General features: G+C 43.8%; 1 protein-coding gene across 1 annotated transcript in view; it reads left to right on the top strand.

The window, feature by feature from the left end:
* LRRC32 (leucine rich repeat containing 32) overlaps window positions 1-19,970 on the top strand; it is a 74,712-nt gene that overhangs the window by 40,669 nt on the left and 14,073 nt on the right. The gene's annotated exons all lie outside the window — the stretch shown is intronic.

Below are 19,970 nucleotides of genomic sequence, written 5' to 3'. Positions count from 1 at the left end.
CGTAAATACTCACCTCAGAGTACTTCCTCCCTCAGTGCCGCGGCTCCGCTGTCACTTCCTGTCTCGCGATGATTCCTGGGAGCTGAACGTCATCGCTCCCAGGAATCAATGCGACGGCACCGGCCCCGCTCGTCACTTCCGGGCTTGCCCAGAAGCTGTGGAGGAATGCGGCGCCGCACCGGATGTGACGAGAGGGGCCGGTGCGGGCGCATTCTGGGACAAGAAGACGCGGAAGAAGACACAGAAGAGGACCGCGCCAACTTCAGCTGCCCACAAGAGAGATGGAAACGCTGTGGTAGAAATTTTATAAGTAAGTATTTCTTCTAAAAGGTAAGTGCGAACCGGGACAGATCAGAGGCTAGCCATTGTGGAATGTGCTAGCCCTGACTGTCCCGGGGGTATGTTCAGTGAAAAATTACTTCTGTGCCCGGAACTCCGCTTTATTTAACATAGTTTTTTTTTAGATTCAGCAGGAATTATGCGAGTTATGTTATATTTGTGTTTGATAATAGTGATTTTGTTGTAATTTTAGCTAAATATATCTTTAATATTTTCTTGAGGGGGCCCTGCCAGGTAGTCTGTACGGGGGCCCGCGATTTCTAACAGCAGCCCTGCATATAGGTCACAACACAAGTGCATTGCAGTAAAAGAAAGAGGGGGGTACGAGGTAGATGGCGCTGCCTATGTTAACCACTTACCGCATACTAACGTATGGGTACATTGGTAAATTTTCGGTAGTGTACCGGGATGATGCCTCTAGCTAGCCGCCACCTTCCGTGGCTTTTACCGGGGCTCCCGTCCCACCGGGAGCCCCGAGCACACAGCCGGCACGTCCGCCGGCTGGATGGAGTCCCGATCAGTGCCGGAAACGGCTTCGACCGGGTCTCCGATGACGTAACCCGGAGGCGGCGTCCATGACGTCACTTCCGGGTTACTGTGCTGCAAAAGGCGGCAAATTTGAAAAACGGCTGTATGCAAAAACGCAGTTTTCGGCGTTTTGCATACAGGGAAGTGTAGTGGAGGGGTCTAGGGTCTTTTAGACCCTCGATCCCTCCATAAAGTGTATCTGTCACTGCATGTTGCCGTCACAAGGGATGTTTACATTGCTTGTGACAGCAATAAATGTGATCAGATTTTTTTTTTTTTTTTAAACTGTATTAAAGTTAAAAAAATAAATAAAATAAATGGGAAAAAAAAATTCAGCCGCCCCCGTCACCGTTAGCTCACGCACAAAAAAAAATGTATACGGAAGTCGAGCCGCAAATGAAATCGCTGTTCAAACCACACATGTGAGGTATCGCCGCGATCGCCAGAGTGTGAGCAATAATTAAAAAAAAAAGAGCTACACTGTAACTCTAAACTGGTAACCATTAAATAAATTTAAAGCATCGCCTATTGAGATCTCTATTGACCATAGTTTGTCGCCATCCCACGGGGGGGGCGCAATTTTAAACCGTAACATGTTGGGTATCTATTTACTCGGCGTGAGATCATCTTTCACAATATACAAAAATAAATGGGCTAACTTTACTGTTAAGTATTTTTTAAATGCAGTGAAATGTGATTTTTCTAAATTTTTCAAAAAAATGGCGTTTTAAAGACCGCTGCGCAAATACCGCGTGACAAAAAATATTGCAATGACCGACATTTTATTCTCCAGAGTCTTTGCTAAAAAAATATATATAATGTTTGGGGGTTCTAAGTAGTTTTCTAGGAAAAAATACTGGTTTTAACTTGTGAACAAAAAGTGTCCGAAATAGGGCTGGGGCTTAAGTGGTTAATATGTCTGAACAAGGTCACACAAACCAAAAACTCTAAACAGAAAAAAAAAAAACATCATAAAGTGATAATACCTCAATACATCATCACATCTACTCAATATGTACAGACATAAATCAATCTAGGTGCCAAAGGTGCAACAAAGTGCTATAATGCAGTGCAGGGATTAAAAAAAAAAGTATAAATATAGTATAAATATATAAAGTGCTCTGTGGGAGGTGTCCTTTATCACATGTTATCTGGGTGTACTATAATTAATAGCCATATACAGTACATATGTAGCAAGGTTTCCAGGCCTATGGCCTGATGTGGGTCTGCCATTAGCTCCGGTAATCTCACCAGCCCATGTGAGCTGTGACCCTGGGTGTGACAACTGAAGCAGCGACAACTCCAGCATCTTTGTTTGTGGTTTTTATTGGAATAAAGGGAATGAGTGGGATACTCCTTAAGGCTCAAACTAATTACAATTGGGACTTTACTTCTGAAATGCCCGTTGGAGCCAGTGGCGTATTTAGGTTTTGTGCTGCACTAGGCCTGACTGAACTTGTGCACCCCCTAATTTAAATATGACCCACCCCTTCCCATAAAGGCCACACCCCTTCCTGTTTATGATCCTCCCTGTCATCTGTAAACCACAGACCACAACCACAGTCTATCAGTGCAGCCTCATCAGTTCCCATAAGTTCAGCCTCATCAGTGCCCATCAGTGCAGCCTCATCAGTGCCCATCAGTGCAGCATATCAGTGCTGCCTTATCAGTGCAGCCTCATTAGTGCCCATCAGTGCAGTTTATTAGTACCCACTATGGTCGCCTCATCAGTGGCCATTAGAGAAGCATATTAGTGCCCATCAGTACAGCCTATTAGCGCCCATCAGTGCAGCATATGAGTGCCCATCAGTCCCTGGGGGCAGAGGAGAGTAGCATTTGGCTGCAGTGCCACACTTATTAGCATTGGCGGGCCAGTTGTATTAAGTGTAGTCAGCGGCCTGCAGTCTGTCCGAATGTCCTGACCGTCCAGTATTATCATACTGGTAGGTAGCAGTGTGACCGCTTTATGGGGTTACCCGACTGATTTGCCTCCTGGACCTTGCCCTCCGGCCCAATTCACCACATAAGACTGGCACCATACAAAAAGTGTAGCGCAAGCCGGCGGGGACCCTTTTCGTGCCGGAAGGAGGCTGTTTTTTTTTTTTGTGCAGGGTGTAGCTTGCAGGGTACAGCTTTTTGCTGACCCCCCCCCCCCCCCCCTGCAAAGTGCCGCCCTCGACTTATAGTCCAGAAGATCCAAGACATAGAACTGTAGAACTTCTGACACTGTTGTACAATGAAAGTCACTGAATACTTTCCCCTGCCTGGCACAGCTTGAGGTAGTATACAGTATAGTGGAACTCTGTATAGCTGTCACTTTAGCTGGCACGCTCTGTGCAATTCAGGGCCCAAACTGCAGGTGCCCCCTTTTTACCTTGAACTCTTCAGGGTCCACTGACTATGTACCCTCTCTGTAGCTTCAGGGTCCTCAACCTAGGTACCCCCTTTACAGCTAGCTGGCACTGGATCCCAGAACCTCTTCCGAAGTGGTACCCTCTAACTTCAGGCAGACCCCCCAGGGGCAATCCTCAGTACTCACGACCTGTGTAGGCTTTCCTGGGACTGGACCCCTCTCTGTCCCTGCAGGCTCTCGGCACACCGGATCCACTCAGCTCACTCAGCACTCTCTGGGCACTCAGGCGACACCCTGAGACATCCACCTTCCTTCCTGGGACTCTGCTCCCGCCAAAGACACCGTGCCACGCACTTCCCCCCAAGCTTATACCCACTCCCAGAATCCTTTGCAGCATAATCCGCCTTCTGGGGTAGTTACAAGCTGGGTTGTGTCCCCTGATTGGACTTCCCACACTGCCCTATGAGAAGCCTCTCACAGGGACCAGTGGGGATACTTCTCCCCTCAGCAGGCACATCTGGAAGCCCTGACACCCTAGCTAAATAAATCACAGCCCTGCTGTTAGGCAGACAAGGCCCACTATACATTTACCTAGCACCTACCTGTAGGGTGCTACACATATAAGAATAAATGTGACACAAAGTGAAAAATGAGGTAGTTGGATAAAATAAATAGCTCAGTTGGTGGAATATCCTATTATTCCACAGTGCATAAATAACCACAAATAATGTGAGGTAATAAAAATAGTTCATTAATAGAAAAATAATAAAGTGACTGGTGCAACATAAACCAGTGTATATGCAACTGCTTACACAGTTAAGGCAACCAAACTTGATTAGTGATGGGTAAAATAACTACTGAAGGGATAAGTGACTGGGGTGATAAATAATTAATTAGCAAGAGTCCATAGAGTGATTGTTGATATAAAGTCCAAAAGATTAATTGGGTGAATCTTGAGGTGATCCAATCTGGATGTGCAGGTGAGGAAACAAGTGCTCCCCTCTCAGTAATGCCCGCACTCACCGGAGCTATGCACCCCTACAGGGGTAACAAGCGCGATATGAGGTAAAAACCTGAGTTTATAACAGGAGTCTTCAGAACAATGAACTTGTCCTTTAAGTCCTGCTAGATCACTTCAGGCTGATATTTATTATAATATTTTTATAATAATATTGATATTTTTAATATTATAATTATTATATTATCACTATCATGATGATGATTATTATTATCATCACTATTATTATATTATCACTATAATGATGATGATGATGATGATTATTATTACTATAATTATTATTATTACTATCATGATGATTATTATTATTATCATCACTATTATTATTATAATTATTATTTTATCACTATAATGATGATGATTATTATTATTATTATTATATTATTTCTATCGTGATGATTATTATTATCACCACTATTATTATTATTAGTATTTGAATTATTAACCACTTAAACCCCGGAAGATTTTACCCCCTTCCTGACCAGGGCCTATTTTGCGATTCGGCACTGCGTTGCTTTAACGGACAATTGCGCGGTCGTGCGACGATGTACCTAAACAAATTTCACGTCCTTATTTTCCCACAAACAGAGCTTTCTTTTGGTGGTATTTGATCACCTGTGCGATTTTTTGATCATGCGCTATAAACAAAAAAAGAGCATCAATTTTGCAAAAATAACAATATTTTTCACATTTTTTTATATGAAATTCCCCAAATAAAAATGTAAAAATCTAAATTTTTTAATATTTTAGGCCAATTTGTTTTATGCTACATATGTTTGGTAAAAAAAATCACAAAAAACGTATTTTGATTGGTTTGCGCAAAAGTTATTGCATTTACTAACTAAGGGAAAGATTTTTGTCATTTTTGTTGTTTTTTTTTTAACGAGTAATGGCGGCGATCTGCGATTTTTTTTGCGGGACTGCGACATTGCGGCGGACAGATCGGACCCTTGACTGACATTTTTGACACTTTTGGGGTTACCAGTGACATTACTACAGTAATCAGTGCTATACATATGCACTGTTACTGTAAAAATGACACTGGGAGGGAAGGGGTTAACTTTATTTGAGAGGGAGGGGTTAAGTGTGTCCCTAGGGGTTTGTTTCTAACTGTGATTGGCTGTGGCTACTTGTGTAAGAACAAAGATCAACGGTCCTACATAGTAGAACCGTATGATCTTCATTCTTACACAGGGGAGAATGACAGGCGGCTGTGTTTACATTAGCCGCCTGCCTTTCTCCTGCTCTAACGGACGATCGTGAGTGCCCGGCGGACATCAGGTCCGGCGGCCACACGCACGGGGGGGGGGACATCGGGTCCACCGGGCACACGCGCGGGGGGGTCCGTAAGTGAGCGGGAGCGCGCCTCCGGCGGCGCACGCTCGCTCCCCAGAGCCTCACAGGCTAGCGACGTAGACCTACGTTAGGCAGTCGGCAAGTGGTTACATATACATTGATTAATGTAAGGGTTTTGCACTTTGATAACAATATTTTTTAAATTCTTTTCATTGACTAAAGAGTCTCTTTAGGACACAGTGATGAGATTGATAATATAAACCATGCCTTAGTCAGTTCATTGTCAGCACAGTGGGATATTCGTTGCACATACTGTCTGTTGTGTGATTTATTCCAAGGCACACTATCATTTATATTGGTTTCCCTCGGGGGGACAGTTATATAGCATAGAAACTGACTGGTAACTGATCTATCGCAACTGAACTATGAATAGAATATAAATGTGCTTTTGTAACAGGAGTTTGGCATTTGATTACCTGCTCATTATTAAAAGACTATTACACATAAAATATAACTAAAATAAAAAAATATATGTACCAAGTTCTAGGTGGTGTAAAGAAATTACAGGGGGTCTCCAGTCTAAAGAAAAAAAAAAAAGAAATTTCAATAGTTTCCATACTTATAGCTCAATATACAGCCTATCAATAATATTGTTTCTACAGTATCTATCTCATTAACACCCTCTCATCCAGTCACTGTCAACTCTTCTCTACCTTTAAAGCCTCGTACACATGCAACGAATTTCCGCCGACCGGTCGTTCGTCTTTTGTCCAGAGTGGTGTCTGTTGGTTGGAATGTGCTCTAGACTGCACACAATTTTTTCCCTGTCGAAATCAGTACTGACTGCATGAAAATCAGCCATGTTTTGACGGTGGACAAAAATGATATAGCCTGCACACCAGAATTTTTTCGGCCGAGTCGGAGTCGGTTGTGGGAAGCATCATACTAACAAGCCGAAAATCGGCGGATCGGTCGTCGGACGAAAATTCCTGGCTGAATTTTGACGCGTGTGTACGAGGCTTTACTCTCTACTTTATCCTCCACTGGCTCCAACCACCAATGCAATCACTGCCCAGGAGATCGCCAATCACTTCAAAAATAAGATTGATACAATTTGTGATGAGATCTCCACTTCCCTCATTCAACCCTGCCACTATAGATGGGTTTGCTAAACATTTTAGACCCTGTTCCCCCAGAAATACTACAGTTACTCTCTGGCTCTATCCTGGCTCTATCCCGCACTTGCTAACTCACATTTTCAATCTCTCCCTTTCGTCTGGGATCTTCCCTAGCTCTCTGAAACATGCACTAGTCATCCCTATACTTAAACGGCCCTCACTGGATCCCATCAACCTTAACAAACTACACCCCAACTTCTGCTCCCCTTTACCTCCAAAATCTTAAAATGTCTGGTCTACAACCAACTGAGTGAACACCTTATTAAGAACAACCTTCTTGATCCCCTTCAGTCTAGATTTTGACCTCAACACTCCACATAAATTGTTCCTTTAAAACTCACAAACAATTTACCAACAGCTAAAATGAATGGTCATTATTCTGTACTTCTACTCCTGGGCCTCTCTGCTGCTTTTGATACAGTTGACCAGCCCCTCTCCTCCTCAAAAAAGGCCACTTTTTTGGTCTCCATGACTGGACTCTATGTTGATACTCATCTTATCTATTCCACCATATCTTCGGTGCCAATAAGAATTCTGCCTTCTCTTCTTTTCCGTTTTCCATTGGGGTCCCCCAAGGTTCGGTTCTTGGACCTCTCCTATTCTCAATCTGCACTTCCTCCCTGGGTCAGTTGATAGCCTCCAATGGCTTTCAATATCATTTCTATGCTGACGACACCTAAATCTATCTCAGCTCACGTCATCAGTCTCCCACCTCACATCACTAATTTACTAACAGACATATTAGCCTGGATGCCACCCCACTTCCTCAAACTCAATCTATCAAAAACTCCTAATACTTCCAACCCAATATTCAACGTATTTCTCCCATTCATGAAGTCTAGGTGTTGCGCACAGCCGCCCATAGTCATGAATGACTGTGTGCGGCTGTGCTCAGGTATATGCCGGTACTCGCGTAAATAGTTGTATAGCGTACCGGAGCAGGCTCCAGATAAGAAGCTGTGATCAAGAGCTGTCTGTGAAAGCTTTGTCAGGGTGCTGGGAGTGCGTAGTGAACGCACTGCTTCTGTGATTGGCCTACTAATCTTCCTGCACTAAGATACAAATCAGAGATTGGGCATCCCCTGCAACAAAAATGTAATGTTTGGTAGGACAGACCTGACATCAGCCTCTTGCAGTCCGTGTACAGCAGGGCTGGAGCATGAGAGGAACAAACAGCGCAAGAAGCCAATCAATTCATGGGCTTACAAGAAGCATGCTGATAGGAGGTGATAGAAAAGTGAGCTCATCACTGTGCTGCTTTCCAGTCACAGGCTAGGGGCAGGACGACCTGTGCTCAGAGGAAGTGGGTGAATGATGCTAGCCATCAGAATGAGGACATCTAGTGGCAGATAAGAAACCTACTGTGGGGAAATCTTTGGATGGAAGTTGAATATTTCAGCCAAAGTCAGCTTTTCTATCTTTTAATGGTCTATTCCTTTTTATCTCATTAAATTTGATTACATGTAACAATCAGTATTTTTTCCTAGAAAATTCGTTTGAGCCCCTAAACATTATATATATTTTTAAAGCAGAGGCCCTAGAGAATAAACATTTTTTTGAAAAAAACACAATACAAAACCAAAAGTTTTTTGGTAAAATATAAAAGAGTAAATAGATACCAAACATGCCACCCTGAGTAAATATATAGATACCAAACATGCCCACGCCCGTGCAACAGCCACAAACAAGGTACATTTTACTATCCATAGGCAATGCTTTTAAAGCCTTTACAGGTTACCACTTTATATCTACAGAGGAGGTCTGGTTCTAGGATTACTGCCAATGAACTGATGTTTGCAGTGATACCTCACATGTGTAGGACGATCGCTGTAGGCATGTGTGCTGGACTGGCAGTTGCGTTAGTCTTTGCGCACGAGCACAGGGGCACTTACATTTTTTTTTCTTTTTTACACTGTCGCTTTCAATTTTTTTAATCACATTTATTGCTGTCACAAGGAATGTAAACATCCCTTGTGACATCAATAGGCATGTGACAGGTACTCTTTATGGAGAGATCTGGGGTCTACAACACCCCAAATCCCTCTTCTACCCTTAAAAGCATATAATCACATTAAGATCGGTGTGTTTGAATGCTTTTGATTTTTCAAAACGGCGCCGCTGACATCCGGGTAAACCGGAAGCGACGTGAAGTCATCACTTCCCAGGTTACCATAGCTGAGAGCCGAACAAAGCCGATCCGTTCTTTGTTCGGTTTTCCAATCATCTGGGGGAAGCGCCAACTGTTCAATCGGAAGTCCTGGTGGGATAGGAGATCCTAGTAAAGCTGTGGAAGATGGCTAGAAGAGGGGGGGGTCGTCCCCTACCACTGCTTGTAAAAGCAATCCAGCAGCTAGTTAGCCGCTAGAATTACTTTTAAAAGAGAGACGACTGCCGGAAAAAAATACGGTACAGCTGCAGGCGGGGCTGCTGTTAGTATAATAATACAAGTTGCGCTAAAATAGTGATAAAAAAATAAGCAAGACTACATATAAATGTGTAAATAAGTGTAGCAGGTTTTCCAGGCATTGGGCCTGATGTGGGTCTGGCATGGTTACCGGTGACATGACACCTTCAGCCCATTTAAGCTGAATACCCAAGTGGGAGATTGGAGACAATGACCATTCCAGCATCTTTTGTTTGTTTTGTTTATTTGATAATGGCAATGGGAGAAGGGAATGAGTGGGATACTCCTCTGGCTCAACTAGATACAACTTGGGACACTCTGGAGAAAAAATGCCTTTCATCGATGTCTTGACGCCGGCTGGATGCCAACCAACGCTTGCTGGTGCTTGAAAACTACTGACTTGCTGAACTGTACTTGGACTTGACTTTTGACACTCTGGTTAGCTCAAAAGGTCCTGGACTCTACTGAGAACTGACTCTTGACAGTCTGGTTAGCTCAAAAGTCCTGGATACAGCTCCCTCCAGTCCTTCCTGACTGAGTTAGCTCCTTGTAACTGCTTGTGCTGCTGCAACTCTTAACACTGTACACTACACGCTGTACACTTTAACACTTCAGGGCCCAACCGCTGGCGCCCCCTTTACACTTCAGGGTCCTCTCACGAGGCACCCCCTCTACACTTCGGGGTCCTCTCACTAGGCACCCTCTTTACACTTCAGGGTCAATAATGGCACCCCCTTTACCGCTAGCTAGCTCCTGGATCCCCTGGACCTTCACCGGAGTGGTCCCCTCTCAACTATGCAGACCCCCAGGGGCAGTTTACAGTACTCACAAACTGGGAATGCTTTCCTGAAACTGGACCCCCTCTGCTCTGCTTGTCCTCGGCACACCGGATCCTCTCTGCAGCTCAGCTCAGCTCTAATCTCTGTCCCCTCAGGCAAGCCGCCCGGGATGCCCGATCCTTCTGACAGGAGGAGAGACAGCCGTCCTCTCCCTCCTGGGACTCTGCTTCCCGCCAAAGACGCTGCGTCATGCATTCCCGCTCAAACTTATATCCACTCCCAGAACCCTGTGCGGCAAAATCTGCCTTTCTGGGGTAGATACAGGCCTGAATGTGCCATTGATTGGGTTTCCTCCACTGCCCAATGAGAACCCTCTCAAAGAGCACAGTGGGGAGACTCCCCAGTCTCAACAGCCACACCTGGGAGACATGACACCCCAGCTGAAAATCATGGCCCTGCTGTTAGGCAGCCAAGGCCCACTATACTTTACCTAGCACCTACCTTGTAGGGTGCTACATAAGTAAAAAAAAAAATATGATAAATCAATCAAACACAAATAAAGTGTCTAAAAAATGTCCCAGAAGTTGTGAAAAGTGAATTACAAATCTTCTTATAAACTCAACTAATGAGAAATGGGAAATATTCTTTCAAACAAAAAATAATCACATGTGATGTGATATCCTCCACCGCCAGTGTTTCAATCCGCCACCGTATATAAATTCTGCTTACCAGATAAAAAAGACAAAGAGTCAAATGGCCATATGGGGAAGATAATAGGAACCAATCCTATAAACAGGTAATCCTGCGACCCTGTAGATTGTCCACAACGAATGGAGGAGATAAGGGGAGCCTTGAGGTGGAGGTGCCACAAGGAGGAAGGTGAGTGCAATGCTCATCCCGCACTCAAGAAAGCAAAACTCGCCATTAGAAAGCCACAAAGAAAAAAAAAAGGCTTCATAGTGTAAAAACCTTTAATGCTTTATTAAGAAATTAAAATTGCACTTACACTGTGTATAAGAAATCTTGCTAAAAGTAGAATAAAGCCGGCTGGCTTGCAGCTCTGCCCATCCTTCCGGGATCACTGAGGTGACGTCAGCACATCATGATCCGACGCATTTCGTCACATATGACGTCCTGGGGCACGGCGGCGTGCTGACTCAGGATGCGGATGCTAGAACTGATCCCCCTGCAGCACAGCTGGAGGGAGGGAGGGAGAGGAGTAGAAGTTGGCAGCATTGCAGGGGAAGGCAGAAGAGGATCGGTGTTTGCAGTAAGGCAGTACAGCTGGCCCTCCTGCTCAGAAGGGCCCCCCTTTTGAATTGATGAGTCCAGTCCCAGTACAGGAGGGCTGGTTGTACTGCCTTATCAGTGGCCCTGGCTGCAGGCATCATCCCAGTATAATCATTCTAGCAATGTACGTCGCTGGTTGGAAAGTGGATATAAAGGAGAGAATCAAAGTTGCAATGAACGTCTTGCAGCTTTTGTGATTCAGATTTGGCTCTGTTCCACACAAGAACATCTTGGAAAAAGCTAATTATTATTTTTTTTCCCCGTTTTCCGTAGCATGTACGCAGTTGTCCTGGCAAGCCTTTATTTTAATAGTATTATTTTTATGACAGAAGTCGTCCCAACCCCTTTAGGCTCATCTTGCAGTAAGTTTGACGTGAGCAGGGGAGAAGCTGGGCAGAACATATCCATTCATATCTGCGGCGACCTCTCGATGAGAATCTCCAAGCGGAGAAAGTCGGGCAGATAACAATACGCTGACCGGTGCCAAGTTCCTGCAAGAATCTGGAAGAGAGGGGAGTTTTTCCTCTGGGAAGTTCGGCTCCACAGCAATGCTGCAGCTTTTTATAGAGCAGAACAATTCAGCCATCCACCAGGACCTGAGAAATTATGAAGTGCGCTTTTCGTGGAAGAGATATTTACTCGGACATGGAAAACAAATGCCAAAAAACCGTCACGCCTGGAGAACTTTGAGAACCTCAAAAAAAAAAACGTCATGATTTCTGGGAAAGAGATCTTATTAAACACGCTGAAAGGTTGTCAGAATGCAGGAAAGGCCTTAAAGTGCACTCTGCTTGGCCATAGATGAGGCATTTACTTCCCAGGTTCACAATAAGAGATTGTTGATCCAGGTAATATCTAATTACTTTTAGGGGATCAGGAAGAATTTTTTTTTTACCCGATTGAGCAAATTGGACCATGCTTAATAGGGTTTTGCTGTACTTGCTCTGGATCAACTGTGGGTGTACGGTACTTTAACCTCCTTGGCGGTAATCCAGAGTGTGGCTCGGGGTTAATTTTCAGTACCAAAAGCGGTAATCCTAAACCACACTCGGGGTTACCCCTGTAGTGAAACTTACCTTGTCCCTACGATCCCCTGATGTCCTCCTGCTGTGTCCTCCAGCCGATGTCGGCATCCATCTTCCCTGAAATTAAAAAAAATTTAAATTCAAAAAATTTAAAAAAATAAACAAAACATGACATGTTTTTATTAATAATTTATTAATTAATTTAATAATTTAATGTATTAATTCATTTATTAATTTAATTTATTAATTATTTATAAATTTATTTATTTATAAGTTATAATTTTTTTTTCTTTTTTACTGTTTTATTCCTAAGGCCTACAATATTAAAGTGGAGTTCCACCCTATTTTTATACTTACCTCCATCTTCTCGCTCCGGGTCACCTGAAAAAGAAATGGATAATCGCATATTTTTTTTTTTTTTACTTACCTCGTAGCGAAGAAAAAATACTTACCTTACTTCCTTCTTCCTCCTTCCTCGGCCGCGGCCCGTCGTCACTTCCTGGCTCTGCAATGATTCCTGGGAGCTGAACGTCATAGCTCCCAGGAATCATTGCGCCTGCACCGGCCCCGACGTCAGTTCCGGGTCGCGCGCGTCATCCCCTTCTAAACAGCTTCTGGGCATGCCCAGAAGCTGTAGAGGGATGACGCGCGCGACCCGGAAGTGACGTCGGGGCCGGCGCAGAGCATCGTGGGACCAAAGAAGGCGGAAGAAGACGCCGAAGGGGATCTCGCTGGCTTCAAGCTGCCCACATCTGAGATGGCAGCGCTGGACAAGACGTTTGCAAGGTAAGTATTTGTCCTAACAGGTAAGTGCAACCCGGGACAGATCAGAGGCTAGCCATTGTGGAATGTACTAGCCCTGACTGTCCCGGGGGTATTAAAAAAAAAATTAAAAAATCCAGGGTGGAACTCCGCTTTAAACAACCGATTTCCATGCAAAACAATGTACTGCTTTAACATTCAAAAATACTGTCAGACCACCAGGGAGGTTTAAAGGAGGTTTTCTATTTGTTTCTTGTTTTTTCTATTGGTTAGACTAGATGGACTTGTGTCTTTTATTTCAACCTGATTAACCATGTAATTCCATACCTCCCAACTTTTTGAGATGGGAGCGAAGGGACTCTTATTAGCAAAAGTATGTAGCTATAGGACACACCCCCTGCTACGCCCCATTAAAGGAGAATTAAACAAAAATATATATTAGTTAACCACTTGACCTCTGGAAGATTTAACCCCCTTCATGACCAGGCCAATTTTTGCAATACCGCACTACTTTAACTTAGCTGAAAATTGCGCGATCATGAAATGCTGTACCCAAATAAAATGTATATCTCCCCCCCCACAAATAGAGCTTTCTTTTAGTGGTATTTTTATTTTGTTTTTTTTTTTTTGCGCTAAACAGAAAAATAAAACATCAATTTTGAAAAGAAATATATATTTTACTTTATGCTATAAAACACATCCAATCAAAAAATGTAAACAAATCTAATGTCTTCATAAACCTAGGTCAATGTGTATTCTGCTACATATTTTTAGTAATCAAAAATCCCAATAAGCGTATATTGATTGGTTTACGTGAACCTTATAGTGTCTACAGGCTATAGTATATATTTATGGAATTTGTATTTATTTTTTTTATTTTTTTATACTAATAATGGCAGCGATCAGCGACTAAGCCCCCATTCACACTGGGGCGACGCTACTTCGCACCGCGACCTCCGAGGTCGCGGTGCGAGCAGCGCGCCGCTACCTCGGAGCGGCCGCCACGGACTTCGTAACATTGAAGTCTATGGCGGTCGCCTCCTGGTCGCCCCAAAGAAGCTCCGGACCCTTTTTCTGAGTCGGAGCGACTTGTGTCACTCCTATCAGAACGGGTCCGCAGCTTCCCTATGGGAGGCGACCTGCGGCGACCTGTGAGGCGACCAGGTCGCCTCACAGGTCGCCCCAGTGTGAATGGGGGCTTATAGCAGAACTGTGATATTGTGGCGAACATTCTGACCCTAACAGACACTTTTGACACTTGTTGGGGACCAGTGACACTAATACAGTAATCAGTGCTAAAAATTATGCACTGTCACTGTACTAATGACACTGGCTGTGAAGGGGTTAAACATCTAGGGTGATCAAAGGGTTAACTGTGTGCCTAGCCAGTTTTTTTTGTGTACACAGTGTGTTGCTTTCACTAGGAGAAGAGATGGATTCTAGTCCCGGCTTTGCAGGAACACAGAATCCATCCCCCCCCCCCCCCATTTTTGCATTACTTTAGTAAAGCCCCCATATACAGTATTTCCCCAATATTACATTCATGGATACCTCCCCTCAGACCTCCAATCATAATTTTTCTTACATCATGTCAAAATTTTACATGAGACATAGGAGTCAATTCAATAGATTTAAATAACGGCAAATAAAATGCAGTAAAATAACAGTCAGTTGTGAAATTCTAGATGGATAAATCTAGAATAATCAAATGATCTCCTGAAGAAGCGAAAAATCACGAAACATGTTGAGCTTCTATCATTGATGCTGACCAATCCAAACTGTGTTGGCTATCACCATAGGGCCCTGGGTTGCCAGTTGACCCTAGCTAGTGTTAGCATGTGGTTTGGTCAGTTATTCAATCAATTACACCTATCTGATTTTATATGGTTTTATCAATGTGAAATTTGTTTTGTTTTGAATAAACTTTTTGGGATTTTACATGTGTGCCTAAAAAGTCCATGTTTCTCCATTATATACACATCAGTAGTGGGTGTGTTGGACCTTGGAAGAAAGACCACTGTTCCCACACAGGGAGAAAGGGTCCCAATTTGTAGCATGCTGGCGAGGGACAGGCTTTTCTACCCAGGCTGTGACTGTTTTGTTTTTTTAAGGAAACAAATTGTAAAACTTTGCACACATTTTGTTTTAACCACTTAAGCCCCGGAAGATTTTACCCCCTTCCTGACCAGGGTTTTTTTTTAACGGACAATTGCGCGGTCGTGCGACTCTGTACCTAAACGAATTTGACGTCCTTTTTTTCCCACAAACAGAGCTTTCTTTTGGTGGTATTTGATCACCTGTGCGATTTTTGATCATGCGCTATAAACAAAAAAAGAGCGTAAATTTTGCAAAAATAACAATATTTTTCACATTTTTTTATATGAAATTCCCAAAAAAAAATGGAAAAATCTAAATTTTTTAACATTTTCAGCCAATTTGTTTTATGCTACATATGTTTGGTAAAAAAAAAATCACAAAAAGCGTATTTTTATTGGTTTGCGCAAAAGTTATCGCGTTTACTAACAAAGGCAAAGATTTTTGTCATTTTTTTTTTTTTTTTAACGAGTAATGGTGGCGATCTGTGATTTTTTTTGCGGGACTGCGACATTGCGGCGGACAGATCGGACCCTTGACTGACATTTTTGACACTTTTGGGGTTACCAGTGACATTTCTACAGTAATCAGTCCTATACATATGCACTGTTACTGTAAAAATGACACTGGCAGGGAAGGGGTTAACTGTATTGGAGAGGGAGGGGTTAAGTGTGTCCCTAGGGGCGTGTTTCTAACTGTGATGGGACATGGCTACTACTGTAAAAATAGAGATCAACGGTCCTACATAGTAGAACCATCTGATCTCCATTTTTACACAGGGGAGAATGACAGGCGGCTTGTTTACATTAGCCGCCTGCCTTTCTCCCTCTCTACCGACGCCCGCTATTGGCTCACAAGCCGGTGACAGGCTAGTGACGTATATACACGTCACTTTGCCTGGCCGGGGCTGACCGCAGCAGTATATGTACTTGCGGCGGTCGGCAAGCGGTTAATGGTTCCGCAATTATATTTAGCTGGCTAACTTAAACTAAAAGTTCAGTCGGGATCTAAAGTGAACTTGCAAGGACAAAACACACGTTAAACTTTTTATATATCGAAATAATTGAATAATAATACATAAAAAACAAGAGAAGGGCGCACCGACCAAGTGTAATACCATAAAACGTTCATTGGAAATGGTTAAAAGATGCAACATACATTATACTCCTAAATTCCTTCGGCTATCCAGAGACCTCAGGACCATATTCCTTAACCTCCCTGGCGGTCTGATTATGTCCGGATTTCTGTGCTCAAAGCGGTACATTGTTTTGCATGGAAATCTGTTGTTTTATATATTAAAACTCACCTTCCCCTGCGATCCCACGCCATCCTCCTGCTGTCCTCCTGCTGTCCTCCTGCTGTGTGCTCAGCAGATGCCGGCACCTGTCTTCCGGTTCCCTTCCCTGCAAGCGTTAGGACGCAGGGGGTGGAACCGGCAGCTATTTCAAAAATGTAAAGACACCAAATGAGATGATACAAAGCTGTGATCCTAACGGATTACACTGTATCATGCCATTATACCTCAGGATTTCACCTGGTGACTTTTCCAGTGCCCTGCCTGTGCTTTTCCAGTGCTTTGTGCCTGGACCATGGCGTCCAAAAAGCGTTCTTTGGGCGCAAAAGCACTTTTAGATGAACTGGAAAACAGCGACAGCGAAACTGAGTTACTTGAAGAACTGAGTGATAGCGATTCGTGGGAAAATTCGTCATCAGGTACGGAAAGTGACGACAGCGACGATTCTGATATCTCTTTCTGGCACATCGCTCCGTTGGAAATTCCGAAGAATCATTTGATATTCTTCCCAAATTCCACAAGCGATGTGCCAGAAAGAGACATCAGAATCGTCGCTGTCGTCCCTTTCCGTACCTGATGACGAATTTTCCCACGAATCGCTATCGCTCAGTTCTTCAAGTAACTCCGTTTCGCTGTCGCTGTTTTCCAGTTCGTCTAAAAGCACTTTTCCGCAAAAAGAACGCTTTTTGGACGCCATGGTCATTCTCAATTTTCCAGGCACGAAGAACTGGAAAAGCACAGGCAGGGCACAGCTTTGTATCATCTCATTTGGTGTATTTACATTTTTTCAATTGCCGCTGGTTCCACCCCCTTCGTCCCAACGCTTGCAGGGAAGGGAACCGGAAGGCAAGTGCCGGCAATCGGCCATGCACAGAGCGGGGAGAGAGTGTCAGGACGCCAGGGAGGATGCCGGGGAGGACGGTGGGAGAGCGCAGGGAAGGTGAGTAACATTCTAGGGTAATCCCAAGTGTGGCTTGGGGTTACCGCTTCTGGTACTAAAAGTTAACCCCGAGCCACACTCAGGAATACTGCCAGGGAGGTTAATAGTAACAAGTGAACTTGAAAGTGTCCATATACAGTGCCTTGCGAAAGTATTCGGCCCCCCTTGAACTTTGCGACCTTTTGTCACATTTCAGGCTTCAAACATAAAGATATAAAACTGTAATTTTTTTGTGAAGAATCAACAACAAGTGGGACACAATCATGAAGTGGAATGAAATTTATTGTATATTTTAAACTTTGTTAACAAATAAAAAACTGAAAAATTGGGCGTGCAAAATTATTCAGCCCCTTTACTTTCAGTGCAGCAAACTCTCTCCAGAAGTTCAGTGAGGATCTCTGAATGATCCAATGTTGACCTAAATGACTAATGATGATAAATAGAATCCACCTGTGTGTAATCAAGTCTCCGTATAAATGCACCTGCACTGTGATAGTCTCAGAGGTCCGTTTAAAGCGCAGAGAGCATCATGAAGAACAAGGAACACACCAGGCAGGTCCGAGATACTGTTGTGGAGAAGTTTAAAGCCGGATTTGGATACAAAAAGATTTCCCAAGCTTTAAACATCCCAAGGAGCACTGTGCAAGCGATAATATTGAAATGGAAGGAGTATCAGACCACTGCAAATCTACGAAGACCTGGCCGTCCCTCTAAACTCCCAGCTCATACAAGGAGAAGACTGATCAGAGATGCAGCCAAGAGGCCCATGATCACTCTGGATGAACTGCAGAGATCTACAGCTGAGGTGGGAGACTCTGTCCATAGGACAACAATCAGTCGTATACTGCACAAATCTGGCCTTTATGGAAGAGTGGCAAGAAGAAAGCCATTTCTTAAAGATATCCATAAAAAGTGTTGTTTAACCACTTAAGCCCCGGAAGATTTTACCCCCTTCCTGACCAGGGGGTATTTTGCGATTCGGCACTGCGTGACTTTAACGGACAATTGCGCGGTCGTGCGACACTGTACCTAAACAAATTTGCCGTCCTTTTTTTCCCACTAACAGAGCTTTCTTTTGGTGGTATTTGATCACCTGTGCGATTTTTTGATCACGCGCTATAAACAAAAAAAGAGCGTCAATTTTGCAAAAATAGCAATATTTTTCACATTTTTTTATATAAAATTCCCCCAAAAAAAATGTAGAAATCAAAATTTTTTAACATTTTCGGCCAATATGTTTGGTAAAAAAAATCGCAAAAAGCGTATTTTGATTGGTTTGCGCAAAAGTTATCGCGTTTACTAACAAAGGGAAAGATTTTTGTCATTTTTGTTGTTTTTTTTTTTAACGCGTAATGGCGGCGATCTGCGATTTTTTTGCGGTACTGCGACATTGCGGCGGACAGATCGGACCCTTGACTGACATTTTTGACACTTTTGGGGTTACCAGTGACATTTCTACAGTAATCAGTGCTATACATATGCACTGTTACTGTAAAAATACACTGGTAGTGAAGGGGTTAACTTTATTTGGGAGGGAGGGGCTGTGTGTGTCCCTAGGGGCGTGCTTTCTACTGTGATTGGCTGTGGCTTGAGCTGTAAGGACACTGATCAACAGATCTACATAGTAGATCCGTGTGATCAGTGTTTTTACACCGAGGAGAATGACAGGTGGCTTGTTTACACAAGCCGCCTGACTTTCTCCCTCTCCCCCGCCGATCGCCGAGTGGCCGGCGGACATCGGGTCCGCCGGTCACACGCGCGGGGGGGTCCGTGACCACGCGGGAGCGGGAGCGCGCCTCCGGGGGCGCACGCTCGCTCCCTAGACCCTCACAAGCTAGTGACGTAGCCCTACGTCACTTTGCCTGTGAGGGGCTGACTGCCGACGTAGATCGGCGTTAGGCAGTCGGCAAGTGGTTAAAGTTTGCCACAAGCCACCTGGGAGACACCAAACATGTGGAAGAAGGTGCTCTGGTCAGATGAAACCAAAATCAAACTTTTTGGCAACAATGCAAAATGTTATGTTTGGCGTAAAAGCAACACAGCTCATCACCCTGAACACCCCATCCCCACTGTCAAACATGGTGGTGGCAGCATCATGGTTTGGGCCTGCTTTTCTTTAGCAGGGACAGGGAAGATGGTTAAAATTGATGGGAAGATGGATGGAGCCAAATACAGAACTATTCTGGAAGAAAACCTGATGGAGTCTGCAAAAGACCTGAGACTGGGACGGAGATTTGTCTTCCAACAAGACAATGATCCAAAACATAAAGCAAAATCTACAATGGAATGGTTCACAAATAAACATATCCAGGTGTTAGAATGGCGAAGTCAAAGTCCAGCCCTGAATCCAATCGAGAATCTGTGGAAAGAACTGAAAACTGCTGTTCACAAACGCTCTCCATCCAACCTCACTGAGCTTGAGCTGTTTTGCAAGGAGGAATGGGCAAAAATTTCAGTCTCTCGATGTGCAAAACTGATAGAGACATACCCCAAGCGACTTACAGCTGTAATCGCAGCAAAAGGTGGCGCTACAAAGTATTAACTTAAGGGGGCTGAATAATTTTGCATGCCCAATTTTACAGTTTTTTATTTGTTAAAAAAGTTTGAAATATCCAATGAATTTCGTTCCACTTCATGATTGTGTCCCACTTGTTGTTGATTCTTCACAAA

Source organism: Pelophylax lessonae, assembly GCF_965119305.1.
Source record: "Pelophylax lessonae genome assembly, chromosome: 2".
In the NCBI taxonomy this organism is placed as follows: domain Eukaryota; kingdom Metazoa; phylum Chordata; class Amphibia; order Anura; family Ranidae; genus Pelophylax; species Pelophylax lessonae.
This window is presented reverse-complemented; position numbering and strand designations above follow the sequence as displayed.